An 18,075-nucleotide genomic window follows, 5' to 3' on the forward strand; every position below is an offset into this window, starting at 1 on the left:
GATAAAATAAGACAATTACATGGTGATTGCATTGCATACAATAAAGCGACAACCATATGGCTCCTGCCAGTTGTCGATAGCTCTGTTAGAAATCATGATCATCTCATACAACAATTTATATCACATCATGCCTTGACAATATCACATCACAGCAAGCCCTGCAAGAACAAGTTATGCGTCCTCTACTTTGTTGTTGCATAAAAACCACAACGATTTTTCGTCAAGTGTGCTATTTTAACCTTCAACAAGGACCGAGCGTAGCCACACTTGATTCAACTTGGCAGGCACTTAAAACATTTGTCATTCTTTGCCACCAATTGTTTTTTGAATTTTTTTGAACTTTTTTAGATTTTACTATTCATGGTGGTAGAATAAGAGCTAAAACTCGGATAGGCAGTTTCCAACACCTTTTTCATGAATGCAAATGACACCAACATATATGTGATGTTTTTCTGAACATTTTGGTATCTTATTTGCATTATTCTGATTTAGTATGAATTAGTTATGAAGTTTTCAAACCGACGGTCAAACAGTCAAAGGTAAAAAGCATAAGAGGAGCAAAGTGACTTGGACAGAACCGGTGACTTTTGGGAATTAGGGGTAAAACAGACGAGTGGGACACAACTAGGGGCATAAGTCTAATTATCCCTTCGAAGAAAAGGAATATCAAACGGAGTCCAAACGGAATGAAACCTTTGGGGGCGATGTTTTTGGAGCAAACATGATCCAGAGGACTTGGAGTGCAAGTCAAGAAGCAATCAAAGAGGCCACGAGGGTGGAGGCCCCCCCCACTATTGGGCGTGCCCCCTATCTCGTGGGCCCCTCGGGCATCCACCGACCTAATTCTTCCTCCTATATATACCCACGTACCCCAAGAACATCAGAGGCGACCACGAAAAACTATTTCCACCATCGTAACCTTCTGTATCCGCAAGATCCCATCTTGGAGCCTTCGCTGGCGCTCCGTCGGAGGGGGAATCAACCACGGAGGGATTCTACATCAACACCATAGCCTCTCTAATGAGTTGTGAGTAGTTTACCACAGACCTTCGGGTCCATTGTTATTAGCTAGATGGCTTCTTCTCTCTCTTTGGATCTCAATACCATGTTCACATTGATCTTCTTGGAGATCTATTCGATGTAACTCTTTTTGCGGTGTGTTTGTGAAGATCCAATGAATTGTGGGTTTATGATCAAGTTTATCTATGATAAATATTTGAATCTCTTAGAATTCTTTTATGTGTGATTAAGTTATCTTTGCAAGTCTCTTTGAATTATCAGTTTGGTTTGGCCTACTAGATTGATCTTTCTTGCAATGGGAGAAGTGCTTAGATTTGGGTTCAATCTTGCGGTGTCCTTTCCCAGTGACAGCAGGGGCAGCAAGGCACATATTGTATTGTTTCCATCAAGGATAAAAAGATGGGGTTTATATCATATTGCATGAGTTTATCCCTCTACATCATAACATCTTTCTTAATGCGTTACTCTGTTCTTATGAACTTAATACTCTAGATGGATGCTAGATAGCAGTCGATGTGTGGAGTAATAGTAGTAGATGCAGGTAGGAGTCGGTGTACTTGTCACGGACGTGATGCCTATATACATGATCATGCCTATATAATCTCATAATTATTCGCTTTTCTATCAATTGCTCGACAGTAATTTGTTCACCCACCGTAGTACTTATGCTATCTTGAGAGAAGCCACTAGTGAAACCTATGGCCCCCAGGTCTATCTATTATCATATTTTCTTCCAATCTACTTTTATTTGCATCTTTACTTTTTGCATCTATATTATAAAATACCAAAAATATATTTATCTTATCATACTATCTCTATTAGATCTCACTTTCGCAAGTGGCCGTGAAGGGATTGACAACCCCTTTATTGTGTTGGTTGCGAGTTCTTTGTTTGTTTGTGTAGGTGCGTGGGACTTTTGAGGAGCCTCCTACTGGATTGATACCTTGGTTCTCAAAAACTGAGGGAAATACTTATGCTACTATTGCTGCATCCCCTTTCCTGTTCAAGGAAAACCAACGCAAGCTCAAGACGTAGCATGTGTCTATGGGGTGCCCCCTCCCCCGTATATAAAGGAGGGAGGGAGGAGGAGGCTGGCCAAGGGTGGCGTGCCCAAGGGGGGGAGTCTTACTCGAAGTAGGAATCGCCCCCCTTTCCTATTCCCACAAGGAGAAGGGAGGAAAGAGGAGGAGGAGAGAAGGAAGGAGGGGGGCGCCGCCCCTCCACTTGTCCAATTTGAACTAGGGCAAGGGGGGGGGGGCGCCACCTCCTAGCCGACCCTTTCTCTTCTCCACTAAGGCCCATGAGGCCGAATAGCTTCCCGGTGAATTCCCGTAACTCTCCGATACTCCAAAAAATACCCGAATCACTCGGAACCTTTCCGATGTCCGAATATAGCCTTCAAATATATCGATCTTTACGTATCGGCCATTTCGAGACTCCTCATCACGTTTGTGATCTCATCCGGGACTCCGAACAAACTTCGGTCATCAAATCACATAACTCATAATACAAAACGTCATCGAACGTTAAGCGTGCGGACCCTACAAGTTCGAGAACTATGTAGACATGACCGAGACACATCTCCGGTCAATAACCAATAGCGGAACCTGGATGCTCATATTGGCTCCTACATATTCTACGAAGATCTTTATTGGTCAAACCGCATAACAACATACGTTGTTCCCTTTGTCATCGGTGTTACTTGCCCAAGATTTGATTGTCAGTATCATCATACCTAGTTCAATCTCATTACCGGCAAGTCTTTTTACTCATTCCGTAATACTTCATCCCACAACTAACTCATTAGTCACAATGCTTGCAAGGCTTATAGTGCTGAGTATTACCGAGAGGGCCCAGAGATACCTCTCTGAAACATGAAGTGACAAATCCTAATCTCGATCTATGCCAACCCAACAAACACCTTCGGAGACACCTGTAGAGAACCTTTATAATCACCCATTTACGTTCTGATGTTTGGCAGCACACAAAGTGTTCCTCTGGTATTCGGGAGTTGCATAATCTCATAGTCTGAGGAACATGTATAAGTCATGTAGAGAGCAGTAGCAATGAAACTGTAATGATCAAAATGCTAAGCTAATGGATGGGTCATGTCCATCACATCATTATCCTAATGATGTGATCCCGTTCATCAAATGACAACACATGTCTATTGTTAGGAAACATAACCATCTTTGATTAACGAGCTAGTCAAGTAGAGGCATACTAGGGATACTATGTTTTGTCTATGTATTCACACATGTACTAAGTTTCCGGCTAATACAATTCTAGCATGAATAATAAACATTTATCATGAAATAAGGAAATAAATAATAACTTCATTATTGCCTCTAGGGCATATTTCCTTCAGGCAGAGATCCTGGAAAATTTCCTCTATGACTCGGCTCACAATACGATGTACATGGACGTCATCCAACTACCAGAGCTTATAGCTGTTACGAGTTGGTACACTTGGTGGCAGAGAAGATGTATCGTTCGCCAAGAAGAGGTTCAATCCCCGGAACGAATAGGCCAGGTAATACAAGCCTTGTCTCTGAATTATGTACGTGCAACCTGTAAACCGCTGGTGAACCCTCATGTCGACCGATGGAAGAAACCACTCCAGAACCAAGTAGCTTCGAATGTGGATGCGACTTTTTCAGAAGAGGATCATACGGGGGCTTGTGGAGCAATCCTGCGGTATTATAGGGGCTTATTCATTTGAGTTGTGATGACAAAATTTGATTATGTAGCTGATGTGTTGTTGGCTGAGGCTGCAAGTCTACGGGAGGATCTCAAACTCGCAAACACGACTGGTTGTAATTTTGTTCGAGTTCAAAAAGACAGCCTAATTCTCGTGGAGGCTCTACAACAAAACTTGGGGCATTCAATGATTGCAGCGCCAATCCTAGAAGGTTGCCTGTTACTGCTAGTTGATTTTGGGAAGGTCGTTCTAGAGCATTATAATCGGGACTCTAATAAGATAGCTCATGTGCTAGCGCAAAATGGCTGTGTTGATCCAGCAAATGTGTGGTTGGACTCACCACCCTCTTTTATTTCTGAACTATTAGCAGACGATGTAATCATTGTTTGATTTAATAAAGCTAGCCATGATGACCTTTCCCTAAAAAGGAGACTGGTGTAGCCGTGTGGTGATGTGTATCATGTCGATGAGAGAAAAGGATTCCATTTGGTGGATCGCATGCACATTCACTACAAAAAAAGACACATCCGTGACATTTTGGGCCGAACGAATTTTTTTCTGTCATACATATGACACTTCTATGACGATAATTGTGACAAAACCCGGTATCATCATAGATGTGGTGGGCTCCTACTTCTATGACAAAAAATCATGACAGAAAATGGTCTTTTTGTCCTGGGCGGGCCGGAGACGCAGCTGCATGACATTCTTTGGGCCGTCCATGACGGAAAAAACCGTGGTAGAAGCGAGGGCGAGGAAAATTTCGGGGACTTTCCGGTTACGGTGCGAGGTCAGGGGCCGAGCAATGCGCGTTTCTCTCGTACACGTACGTGCGTGTGTGTGAGGCGTTGGCTCTAACTGAACCCGAGCGAGGCGTTGGGCTCTAACTAAACCCGAGCGATTTCACTGCAGGCTACGCATTACTGAACCTGAGCGATTGATCGATGGCTATTAACTGAACGCGATTGAGCGATTCCTTCGCTACTGCTGCTAACTGAAGCCGATGGATGCTGTCTCTCTGGATGAACAATGAGTGTTGCGGGGGGGGGGTGGATGAACAGCGAGCGGTGGCATTGCCTCTGAATGAACATGACCCCGTTGTGTGGAGGGCTGGATGAACAGGACGACCCCGTGGAGGGCTGGATGAACAGTAGATAGTGGAGGGGTGCCCGTGGAGGGGTGGTTGAACAGTAGCCGGTGGAGTAGCACGCAGTGGAGGTTGGATGAACAGGAGCCCATGGAGGCTGCAGGAGGTTGACGGTAGCCCGTGGAGGCTGGAGGAGGTCGACGGTGGATATGAACAGTATCCCATGGAGTCCCGTTTTGCGGTACGCCACACCCTTCCCGATGAATAGGACCCCCGTTTCGTCCGTAGCACTCCAACACAAGTCCGTTTCGTCCGTTTTGCGGTACGCCACACCCCCCGATCAATAGGACCCCCGTTTCGACCTAGCGCTCCAACACAAGTCCGTTTCGTCCGTTTTGTGGTACGCCACACCCCTCCCGATCAATAGGACCCCTGTTTCGACCGTAGGAGGTCCGTTTCCTCCGTTTTGCGGTACGCCACACCCTCCCGATGAATAGGATCCCGTTCCGAACGTGGCCAGTAGAACACAAGGCCGTTTCCTCTGTTCTTCAGTACGCCAGGCCTCGTTTCCATCGCCTGTTCCGTCCAAGCCGGTTGGCTCCCACACATTCTGTTGCCTCCCGATGAACACGATGCATTCCGTTGCCTCCCCAGGAACACGACGCATTCTGTTGCCTCCCCATGAACACGACGACGACGTTGTTTCTTTGTTCCGACCCGGCCATGTACACGAGCCCTGGCCGTACGTATGCACGAGTAGGCGTTCGAGACCCCGCCCGTATGTACACATACGTGGCCGTATTTTCTTTCTTGCACCCTGGCCGCTGTACGTACATGTACATGCTATGTGCGCGCCTCTACTACGACACGTGCGCGCCTCTACATAGACACGTGCGCGCCTCTACATCCACCACTATATATGTACGTACACGTTCGCGACCAAAATGAAAACGCTACGTATGCTTCGACTAGGTGGGTCCCGACTGTCAGGCACTTCCTTGCATGCGAAGATGTAGCTGGTGGGTCCCAGCAGTCAGGGGCGAATCGTTTTTTTGCCCGGACACACTTCCATTCATGCGAAGGTGTAGCTGGTGGGTCCCAGTAGTCAAGGCGGAAATGTTTTTTTTCGCGAAATACGGTGGCCCGTATGGTGGGTCCCTGCTGTCAGGTGGAGGAATCATTATTTTATGTGTAATAAGGAGGCACTTCCTTGCTGCGACCGTTGACCCAGCTGTCAGCCTCTCCACGTACAGTCCACGTCCGATGGAACTCGTTCCTTGACCACATTGACCACGCCTCGCCGACAGCACCAGGGCGGTGGACGACGACGAGGCCTAGGAAGGGGACGACAGGGAGCCGGGGAAGACGCGGTAGTGGAAGCCCGTGCGGAGAGGAGTATGAGGGTTCACTGGTTCGGCTGCGGTGTGAGGCTGCCATCGCCACAGGGCCTGGCTAGTGGTGGTAATAGTAGGGGGCGGTGAGGCCTCCGCGGCAGCACAGCCGGCCACGGGAGGTAGGAGCATGCGGCATGACCGGCGCTGCTTTGGGAGGCTGGAGCAAGAAGACCAGAGGTTGAAGAAGCACTACGGCCGTTGGATGGACATCGTACGGTCACTGGAGCTAGAATCATTTATATTGACTAAGTTGACAAAGCCCTCCGTCCCCGTCAACTTAGTAGGCCCACAAGTCAGCCTCCCACCAAGGTGGGTCCCAGCTAGCAAGGGGTATTCATTTTTTTGTGTGTAATAAGGAGGCACTTCCGGTGGGTCCGAGCTGATAGCGGGGGGAACTATTTTCGTGAAATACGGTGGCCCGTCCGGTGGGTCCCAGCAGTCAGGGGTAAACGTTTTTTTTTTTGCAAAATACTGGTGGCCCGTCCGGTGGGTCCCTGCTGTGAGGTGGAGGAATAATTATTTTCCGCGTAATAAGGAGGCACTTCCTTGCGGCTGCTGTGGACCCAGCTGTCAGCCTCTCCAGGTACAGTACTTTTCCGATGGAATTCGGTCGTTAACCACATTGACCACGCCGCGCCGAGAGCACCATGGCGGTGGACGATGGCGAGGCCTAGGAAGGGGAGGACGCGGAGCCGGGAAGACGCGGTAGTGGATGCCCACGCGGAGAGGAGTACGAGAGTTCACTGGTTCGGCTGCACTGCCGTCGCCGCAGAATAACAGGGGGTGTGGGTGAGTGGAGTGGAGGGATGGCCTGGCCAGCGGTGGGAGTAGTATGGGGGCGGTGAGGCCTCCACGACAGCACAACCGGCCACGGGAGGCAGGAGCAGGCGGCACGACCGGCGCTGCTTTGGGCGGCTGGAGCAAGAATACCAGAGGTTGAAGAAGCACTACGGCCGTTGGATGGACATCGTACGGTCAGTCAAGCTAGAATCATGCATATTGACTAAGTTGACAAAGCCCTTCGTCCCCATCAACTTAGTAGGCCCACTATACTGGGTCTCAGCTAGCAGGGGGAGTATTCATTTTTTTGTGCATAGTAAGGAGGCACTTCCTTGCGTGCGAAGATATAGCTGGTGGGTCCGAGCTATCAGTGGCGGTAATGTTTTTTTCACAAAATACAGAGGCCCTTTCGGTGGGTCCCAGATGTCAGGTGGAGGAATCATTATTTTGCGCGTAAGGAGGCATTTCCTTGCGTGTGGCCGTGGACCCAGCTGTCAGCCTCTCCACGTACAGTCCACTTCAGATGCAAGTCGGTCGTTGACCACGTTGACCACGCCACGCCGAGAGCACCAGGGTGGTGGACGACGGCGAGACCTAGGAAGGGAACGACACGGAGCCAAGGAAGACTCGGCAGTTGTTTCCCATGCGGAGGGGAGTATGACTGTACGAGGGTTTACTGGTTCGTCTGCCGTCGCCGGAGAATAACAGCAGGTGTGGGACTATGGGTGAGTAGAGGGATGGCTAGGCCAGCGATGGGAGTACGGTGGGGCGGTGAGGCCTGCGCAGTAGCACAGCCGGCCACGGGGAGGAGGGAGCAGGCAGTCCTGCTGGCGCTTGTTTGAGCGGCTGGAGCAGGAAGAGCAAAGATTGAAGAAGCACGACGGCCGTTGGATGGACATCCAATAGTCACTGCTTGTGCGTCAACCTTTTATAGGAAAGCCTCAAATCTGTGGAAAACAGCATGCAGGCCATCTGCCATTATTTCAAATAATTTACAGCCCATTTGCTAATTCTTACGGGTTTTTTGGAGCCCATATTCTTTTTTTGTTAGCATTACAACCCATATTGTGGCCACGGTTAAAAATTATACAAAATTTTGCATATGTCGGTGTGGTCTGAACTGTTTTTAATCCCGAAATTTCGAGTCACATTCAGATTGATTTTAAAAATAAATGTATATCAATATAAAATCCAATAAATTGTCCACGAATAAAGATCAATGCAATTTAAAATCTCAAAATGAAAAAAAGATATTTGAAACTAATTGCCGGTTTGATTTGTTTTAAAAATGTACAACCCATTTCTCATTACTGATAGGCCATTTTCTCGGCCAGCCGAATGAAGCTCTCCTCGTCTTGAAAGATTTGCAGCCCAACAGGCCTGATAAAGCGACTTACTTGACAAATCACAAAAAAACTGGGCTAGCCATTTTCAGAAAGAAAAAAAAACTACTCGGCTGGTCTGTGGTAAACATAAAAGAAAAGGCTGTCTAGACAGGCCAGAGTGTCCCGCACAGCCCAGTTGACACCCTGCTTCCGTCTCAAAAACAAATTAGATAAATGCCACTCCAATTATGGCGATTCATAAAAATGCACTGCCAAACTTTGAAAAATGCCACTGCAATTTTTGCAAACTTTGAAAAACGCCACTGCAGTTTGCAAACTTTGAAAAATGCCACTCCAGACTTCGAAAAATGCCACTAGAAATGGCATGAAATGGCATTTTTCAAAGTTTGGAAATTGCAGTGGCATTTCTCGGATACACAAGATTTGGAGTGGCATTTATCAAATTAACCCAAAACAAAAATAACTAGGCGAGCTGCTCGGTCCCTGGTGTCAGCCCTCATTGTGCAATTCTCTCGTTTATTGACTACGTTGACAATGGCATGGGACCCAGATGTCAGAAATACACTAGGAGGAGCCATTTTTTTATTGGCCTGAAATAAGGAGACACTTGCTTGCGTACTGCCACGACCTTGGCGGGTCCCTACTATCATCCTCTCCACATACAATCATCTCCTGATTGTGTACGCGTCAACTTGATAGGCCCACAAGTCAGCCTCTAAACCCGTGGAGAACAAATACAACCCATTTAAAAAAATAACAGCCCATTCCATACGTTCAAACAGAAAGTTCAACATTCAGAGAAAAGTAACAGGTATGATCCACATAAAGAGTACTGAACTTCCATGTTGACAACCATCATAGCCAAGTTAACTATCTACTCCCACTAATACTCTAGTAGCGTACAAGTACTAACTTACTCTTAGCTAACTAGACGATGCCGACCGCCATCTGTGGTACACGCTAAACGCTGGCACCGGTGTCCTGCGCCTTGCCTCGGACTTGCAAGAGGTGCGATAGGGCGCGTTGCTCGCGCGCGTTGGCCCTTTCCATGCCGGCGTGGTCCACTGAAGCTTCGTCTTCTAAGCGGGAAACCCACTTGACGAGCTAGTAGTAAAAATCGGCGTCGCGAACGCGTGCGTGCCCGACAACCTCCAGGGCTGTTTGTCGGGCACCGGCCTCCATGTAGTCGGCCCAGTTGCGGGCGTTCTGCTCGCGACTCAGAGCGTCGGTGCGCTGCTGCTCCATGTCCCGCTAGTGACGCAAATCGGCGCTACACTGCTCCTCCGCCAGGCGGTCGCGCTCCAACAACTCCTGCTCCTCCGCCAGGCGGTCACACTCCAACAACTCCTCGATCTCCGCATTGCCATCTAAAGACGGATAGAATGCCTCCTCCCTCCGTCCGCCTTCTGGTGAAAAACCGAACACTAGTTCCGGTGGTGACCGCCTCCGGCGTCGCCTACCGCAGACGGGCGGGGGCATGGCGGACGTGGCGAGCGATGTCGGGCCGGTGGGGGCTTATGAGGATATGGCGAGTTGGGTCACGGTGCCACCGGAGAAGGCCGGGAAACAGTACTTATAGGCGGAAGGTAGCGCGCCGGTCATCGAAATTCAATGCATAATGGCTTAGCACGACAGCTTGCCGTGGAAAACTAGAGAAGCTGAAATTATGACTGTGTCGTTCCGTCCCGTCTGGGTCGCACGCCGGCATGGCGGTCAAATGAGTGCACTTGAATCATCTCCCTCCTTGTCAATAATGATTCCACGGATTTAAAAAGCCGACAACAAATTAAAGCGCATCTTTTTTCGCATCAGTTAGCTGCCTTAATTACAGCCGGCTACATGCAGGTACTCAGAATCGCTCGCAGCTAGTACGTGGAGCAGCTTGCAATGAGTCGTAGCCGAGGGCATGCAAGCAGCCACTTAAATCGCTGGAATTAATTAGGCTTAAACTTTTGCATGCCGTTAATTATTGCCATGCCTTTGTCTTGCTGCTTTGCTCACGAGACTAATAAACCCGGAGGGAGGGAGTACCTTGGTTGGTGAGAGGTTTGAATTAAGCCCTGCAAACCGGAAAGGAGGTACTAGTACGTGCATGATCTTCTATTTATTCGTGTAGGGTCGAGTAGGTCGTTTCTTGAATTGAGCCCTGCAAACCGGAAAGGAGGTAGTACATGCGTGATCTGCTATTTAACCGTGTAGGGATAGTGTAGCTTGTCAGTTTCTTCAGAGGTAGGCATTTTTATTCAAAAAACTACCACTTTGCATCTTGCGTCGCAAATAAAACTGCCAGGAGCGCATTTGTAGGCTAGCTAGTGATCGATCAGTAACTAGTGAACACTGAGCAAACAGAAATAAGTAATTGTTAATGCATCCCAATGATTCACAGATCATATACAAATATGTAGCTCCAAAAGCAAAGATCAGCCACTCAGGATCTTGCGTCGCAACTAAAACTAACTAGTACGATTCCCATACATAAGATCATCATGTTAATGCATCTCAATGATTCACAGATCATATACAAATATGTAGCTCCAAAAGCAAAGATCTAGAAAAAACATATGTTCTTCCTACTAACATGGATGCTTCTCTTGGCCAACATTCAGTACAGACTAAAAGACAAATTTGTTTGTGAAGTCTACAATTCCTCTTGCAAACATAAGTGGTTTCACCAACATCTAGAACCATGAGAATGAACCACACATGATGGAGGAACATCCACTGCAATATGATTTGTTCTTCACTCGATCACACCGCATGACTATTTTTGGAATACAAACTTTAACTTAGGCAAAATGATACCCATTGTATAATCAGACAACGCAATGAAGCACCTACTGTTGGCCAATAAATAGTACAGTACTACTTTTCTGCAGTCCATGAAGTGACTATCCAATCTTTCTGTGTCTATTTTCAAATGGCACTACATGCAGTGACTATACTATTCTCTTGTGCGGTTCAACCAAAATTACGGACACTTTGTTTGTTTGCCAAATAGCTACGGGAAGACATCTCTGTCTGCACAAATATCAAGCAGCTAGTAAACATACACCACACCATGTATTTTCGGTTTAATCATGTTTCTTCCGCTTAGCATCTGCATGTTCTGCACTGGACAATCTGATACAGTTATGCTTTGCCCTGGACAATTTCATACTGAATTGATTTGCTGGTTCAGAGCAGAAGTATAGCGCCTATTCTTCATCAGACCAAGCATATCCATGTTCACAGTGCGGGAAGAGGTGAAATCGATACAACCGAAATTGAGCATCCAATCATTGAATCCTCTCCTGCACCTCCAATGTAGGTCCACCCTGCCAATAAATTCACATGCAAACCACTAGTATTACTATCTAATGATAGTACAAAAAGAGTAGCAAGATAGTAGCAAACCATGTACCTTCATAATGAACATCTCATAGTGCCACCAATTGGATATAAAGGTTTGGAAAAAAAACATGCTCCTAATGTTGAACCAGTTGGACTTTTTGTGCAGTTCCACTAAAATCGAGCATCCCTGTTTGCATAGATATTGAAAGTGTGATTACTATAAAAGTGGCACTAGTTGAAGCATAGACTCACAAATATAAGCATTCCAATCTCTTAATGGGAAAAGGTAGCAAGACTGTTTCTAACCACCTGTTTGAAGAAATAAATAAAGCAACAACAGCTGATGTCAGGAAGGCGTACATAGTTTTTTCTGAAAAATTGAGCCGTTCCTGACCTTTGCTCTTCTGTTAAGCATATTTTGTGCAGTTCAACTAAAATAAAATGCCATCACCGCCTTGACAATCCAGTGACACTGTACAAAAGGAAATGACTTAACATTACATCATGATGTCAGGTATGTAGTCGACATGCATTAGAGACAAACATACAGACCTCCTCCGATAACATAATGAACATTAATTTTAACAAAGGTGTGACTAGCTTTACCAGGATAATTTGAGTGAACTCTACACCCTCTGTTCCTTAATATAAGATGTTTTCATGGTTCAATTTAAAGTACCCAAACGTCTAATATTTAGAAAAATAGGTAGTAGTTTTTTTGAGCACATATCTGGGAAAGCTTGCCACACTTTATTTATGTCCATACGCTAATGCAACACCATTCGAATACTACAAATATACACTAATCCAGTGGCTAGTGCAATAGTAGAGTAGTTAGTTTATTACACGGTACAGTACAATGGTTTTACTGTACATATTTCAATAAACTCTAGCACTCGAAGATTTCTATAAGAATTAACAATACAAAATGTAAAGGTAACAAGTTTCAACATTGGTATACTAGCTGTGCATGAGCATTAAACCAAATACAAAAGTCTGAAGGTAACTAGCATTATTAACTAATGATAGTATAAAAAAATTGCAAACCATGTACCTCCAAGGTAAATATCATTTCGAACTCAGGGGACCTTAAAATTGCTATCCCAATCTTGATAATCGATCAAACATAAAAACTTGATCGAACGAATCAAGAGAACAGCCGGAGGAGGAGGTGCACACTCTTGACCTTTCCTCTTGTCTTCATACCTTTTTGTGCAGTTTAACCAAAATAAAATGACATCAGCGCCTTGGCATTTTGGTGACACTATACAAAAAAATTAACTTATCTCATGAAAGTGAGGTATGTAATCTATAAGCATTAACAGTGCAAAAATCTGAAGGTAGTAACAAGTTTCATCGTTGGTATACTGGCTGTGCAACAACATTAGAATGCCTTAGCTGAAAAATCTTTAATACATCCACAATCAATAGCTAACCCTGAAATAATCCAGTGACATTAAATGGCATTTCTTAAATTTATCGGTGGCATTAGACTGAGAGCGGCATTAGTTAAATGTGGCATCACTTTAGCAGTAGCATTGCTTGACTCGACTGCTGGCGTTATACTAACAGCAAAAAAAGTGGCAATAAGAGCATGGGAGGCCTATTCGGACAGTGGGCGCACTAGTACAATGTACCTCCACGGACGCAGAGTGGTGAGGGAGGTATGGTTGCCCAGAGCAACAAATATCCAGGCAGCATATGTGGATTATGTCCCATTTTTGTTCTCTTTAGCCACCTTTTTCCTATGTGAGGACAATAAACCGATCGACCTGGTCATTCTCTGTTGCGTTGTCATGCCTTTCTACCCTTCTTCAACCAAGAGACACGAGACTCATTCCTTAGCTACTGATTTTCCCCTTTTCAACCTAGATGCGGGTTCGATGCCTACTCTCTTGGACAGTACAGTCTCCCTTCCTTTCCTTATTCAACCCAGACATGGATTAGTCTGCATGAAGTAGGGTTTCCTTTAATAGTGCAAATTATGGTTTTCATCTGCGTGGCCAGTAGAGTAGAGGATAGCAAATTGGGAAGATGATGGAGTGGAAAAAGATCCACATGCAACGACGTGGCAGATGGGGCAATAGAATAAGGGTATGGTTCGAAAAGAGGTAGCATACCTGAGGGTCGGCGGGAAGTGGCTTCGCTCGTGGTCGCCGTCCTATGCACACACTACGGCAGCGAGCTTGGGGACAGAGGCCATCCTGCGGGGGCGCTAGGTCTGAGAGGACGGCCTTGTCGTCAGTGCGTGACCTCGCTCGCCGACGACGAGTGCGTCAATGCTGCATGTCCTTTTCTTCCACGGCGAATCTGTGACCACCGGTGAGGAGGGAGAGAGAGGCTGTCTTCTTAGATCTGGAGAGAGGGTGGTAGTGTGAGAAGCAAGTGGGCAACCCTTAGCAAGAAAGTGCTGAAGCTCCAGCCTATATATCTTTTTTATACTACTAGTACTGGAGGTGGAGTAGTGGTAGAGTAGTTTATATTTTCTCTGCATATAGTACCAGCTACTCGTGCTTCAAAACTGAACGGCACGCCATTAAAAAAATAAAGGGCGATAACTAATGCGGCACCTCGGGCCAACGCGGCCAGATCGCATTTTGCACGAGAAATTACACACCATGTTTCGTTGACATGTGGTCCCGTTCCAACATATCAGTGAGACGACGACGAGTCCTTTTCTACTAGTAGTATTTCCAAACGGACGTGTAGGCCGAGGCGCCTCTTCGTGAACCGTGGCAAACTGGCAACCGTCCACCGACTCTTCGCCTTTCCCTCTCGATTTGGAACTGCTGCCGCACACTCTTCCTCTGCCTCCTCCATTTTCCTTCAGCCCTTCACCCTTTCTTCTGCCATTGTTCGATGGTCTTCTCCATGGAGGGAACAGGCCGGAAATGACCCCGTTATTCTTGCCCCGATCTGAAAGATGACGCGGTGGAGGAACTCATTGATCGGTGCGACGTCATCACCTCGGCTAGCATGGCAGGTTCGTTAAAGCCCATTCTCGACTCAACTAATAACATCATTACAAGGAACCCAAGAGTCAAGGAGCGGTTTGATCTCCCCTATCTTCTTTGCCGTGACCCTGATGACTGGCGTGGGGACGATGGAGGCCTCGCCCTGTGCAAGTTGATGCCATTTGATAATGATACATATGATGTTAAGATGCCATCGCTTGAGGGTAAGGCTTGGGTAGGCGCAAATGGAGATTGGGTTGTTTACATTGGGTCCAACTGCGAGTGGGTACTTGTGAATGTGTACACTCATGACCGGGTTCTTCCAAAAATCTCAGCATACTGCCCAAAGGTTGAGCACACCGGTATTGTACGCACGTTCAAATACAATCATGGTGACTGTCTTCTACGAAAGATAGCAATTTGTCGAGTTCCCATTTGCTCTTGGAATTACAACAACTATGAAGTTGTTGCTATCTTCGACAAGCTTGTTGCCGTCCTTCGTGGTTTGACTGGATGGATATTGCTCAAAAATTAGTTTCTGTACACGGATGAGTACTGTGATGCAATTGAATACGAGGGCCTTGTGTTTGCTTCCACCACTTGTGGCACTATTTTTGCATGGAATCCTTATGATTTCGGTATGTTTGTCTTCCACCATAATTATAATTGTTTCATCCACATGCATGCGGGTTAGCAAGTTTCCCTTTACTAATTAACCTTCTTCTTGTGTTTCCAAGGTCCTGTGAACAGTTCACCACCTATACTTGAAAATTTTTATAACCAAGGGGGAGATGACGATGGTAATGATCACGAGCAACGCCCATATACTCTGTGGTGCCTGGCAACTAATTCCGATGGATCACCTCTTCTTGTGTGTATACAGCCCACTGATGATGTTACTACTAAGGAAGCAGGTGTAGTCTCCCATGGTCGCACTCTCCGGACCTATTCCAACACCCGTTGCATGGTATTCGGGATGTATACTAGTGTGCTAGCGCCAACACCTTCTCCCTGGTACAGAATTGATAGTCTTGGAGAAAACTCGCTCTTCCTTGGACAAAACTATCCAATGATGGTGAAAGGCGATCCAACTGTTGTTGACACAACATTACTACCATTTATGAGAAGCAATTGTGTCTATACCTCGGACATTTGGGTGGTTCCCTACCCTAGTACTGATATAGTAGGCCGCTTCAGCCTGGATGATCAGTCCTGCATTGGTCTCCAGATCGACAATGGATGGCCCGTCCCAGAGAGTCACTTGTGGTTCAAAGCAAGCGTTTCCAACACCGAGGAATGGTTGAGTTGAAGTTCATTTCATTGCTTGTTATTTGTTGTGTGGTGAAAACTTTAGTATTTATAATGTATCCTCGTTGTCGATGTGGGTTGATGACCTGTTGTATGTAATAAAATGATATGCCTGTGATAAACTTACTAAATTTATGAATGGCTTTCGAGTCGCTTCTCTGAGTGAGTGGTGCAACGAGGCAAAAAATTATTTTCCGAATACATAATTGTACTTGCATTGCAATAGGTTATCGGATGAGGCAAATCAACAATAGTAGTACACTATTTGTACTAGATTCACATGCTTCACGCGTCAGGCGGGTGTTTTTACTGTAGCCATATGTTAATGTGTTCTCTGTACGTAACCAGCACCTTGAATCCTCGATACTAGTATACTATATAGTAAGTAGTAGGAGTAGTAGGGTGGCATGGGCCAGAACAAGCATTCACGTCCAGGAGTACGGCACACGTCACCACCACGACATCCATCTAACACCATATTATTTCTTGGAGTCCGTGCTAGAGCAATCTCTTCAACCTCGTCATTTCTCTAACTTCAGCCATCATGCGGCGGGTGAGGTGGGGGTTTGCCGATAGTCGATTTCCTCAACTGCGGTCCCACTTGTAAGGCCAACTCCAACGCACGACCCCAAACAGACCTCCGTTTTTCACGAACTCCAATGATAATTTTGACTAGAAAAGCAAGACCAAAGAAAACAACAACCACAAGGATACATTTTACTACTCTAGAAGATATCCAACTTCCATAACTGCTCCTGTAAGTTGGATTAGTACCTTCTCAATGCATTCATTATTGATCTGCGGAGGCTCGATCTTGCGTGCTTCTTTCTTCTTCGAGTGTAAAGAAGTAGACGTTGCTTCCTCGCATCTAGTCTCATGTCTAGCCTCTATTCTAGTAGGAGTATCAACAAGTGCACTAGTATCATCTCTAGCCTCTATGCTAGCTAAAAGTGGTAGAACATCTACTAAATTGCGCTCTATCAATATATGGATGTACTCTTCTTTCCAATACCAAAACTTGCATCCATTCTACTCCCTCTGTTGCACAATACATGCCTTCTATTTGTCAAAATATATATGTATCTGATACGACTCCAATGTATCTACTTTTCCAAACACTTTTGCCCTTGTTTTGGACTCTAACTTGCATGATTTGAATGAAACTAACCCAGACTGACGCTGTTTTCAGCAGAACTACCATGATGTTGTTTTATGTGTAGAAAACAAAAGTTCTCGGAATGTCCTGGAAATCCACGAAGGCACTTTTCAGATTTAATAAGAATTTTTGGCGAAAGAATCAAGGTCAGGGGGCCCATGGGCTATCCACGAGACAGGGGGGCGCCCCCCCTAGGGCGCGCCCTCCTATCTTGTGGGCCCCCCGGACCTCCTCCGACCTCAACTCCAACTCCATCTATACCGTCTCGGGGAGAAAAAAATCAGGGAGAAAGTTTCATCGTGTTTCACGACACGGAGCCGCCGCCAAGCCCTAATCTTTCTCGGGAGGGCTGATCTGGAGTCCGTTCGGGGCTCCGGAGAGGGGGATTCATTGCCGTCGTCATCATCAACCATCCTCCATCACCAATTTCATGATGCTCACCGCCATGCGTGAGTAATTCGATTGTAGGCTTGCTGGACGGTGATGGGTTGGATGAGATTTACCATGTAATCAAGTTAGTTTTGTTAGTGTTTGATCCCTAGCATCCACCATGTTCTGAGATTGATGTTGCTATGACTTTGCTATGCTTAATGCTTGTCACTAGGGCCCGAGTGCCATGATTTCAGATCTGAACCTATTATGTTTTCATGAATATATGTGTGTTCTTGATCCTATCTTGCAAGTCTATAGTCACCTATTATGTGTTATGATCCGACAACCCCGAAGTGAGAAAAATCGGGGTACTTCTCGGTGATGACCGTAGTTTGAGGAGTTCATGTATTCACTATGTGTTAATGCTTTGGTCCGGTTCTCTATTAAAAGGAGGCCTTAATATCCCTTAGTTTCCACTAGGACCCCGCTACCACAGGAGGGTAGGACAAAAGATGTCATGCAAGTTCTTTTCCATAAGCATGTATGACTATTTACGGAATACATGCCTACATTACATTGACGAATTAGAGCTAGTCCTATATCACCCTATGTCATAACTATTGCATG

The sequence above is a fragment of the Triticum dicoccoides genome, chromosome 5B (genome assembly GCF_002162155.2).
Source record: "Triticum dicoccoides isolate Atlit2015 ecotype Zavitan chromosome 5B, WEW_v2.0, whole genome shotgun sequence".
NCBI lineage: Eukaryota > Viridiplantae > Streptophyta > Magnoliopsida > Poales > Poaceae > Triticum > Triticum dicoccoides.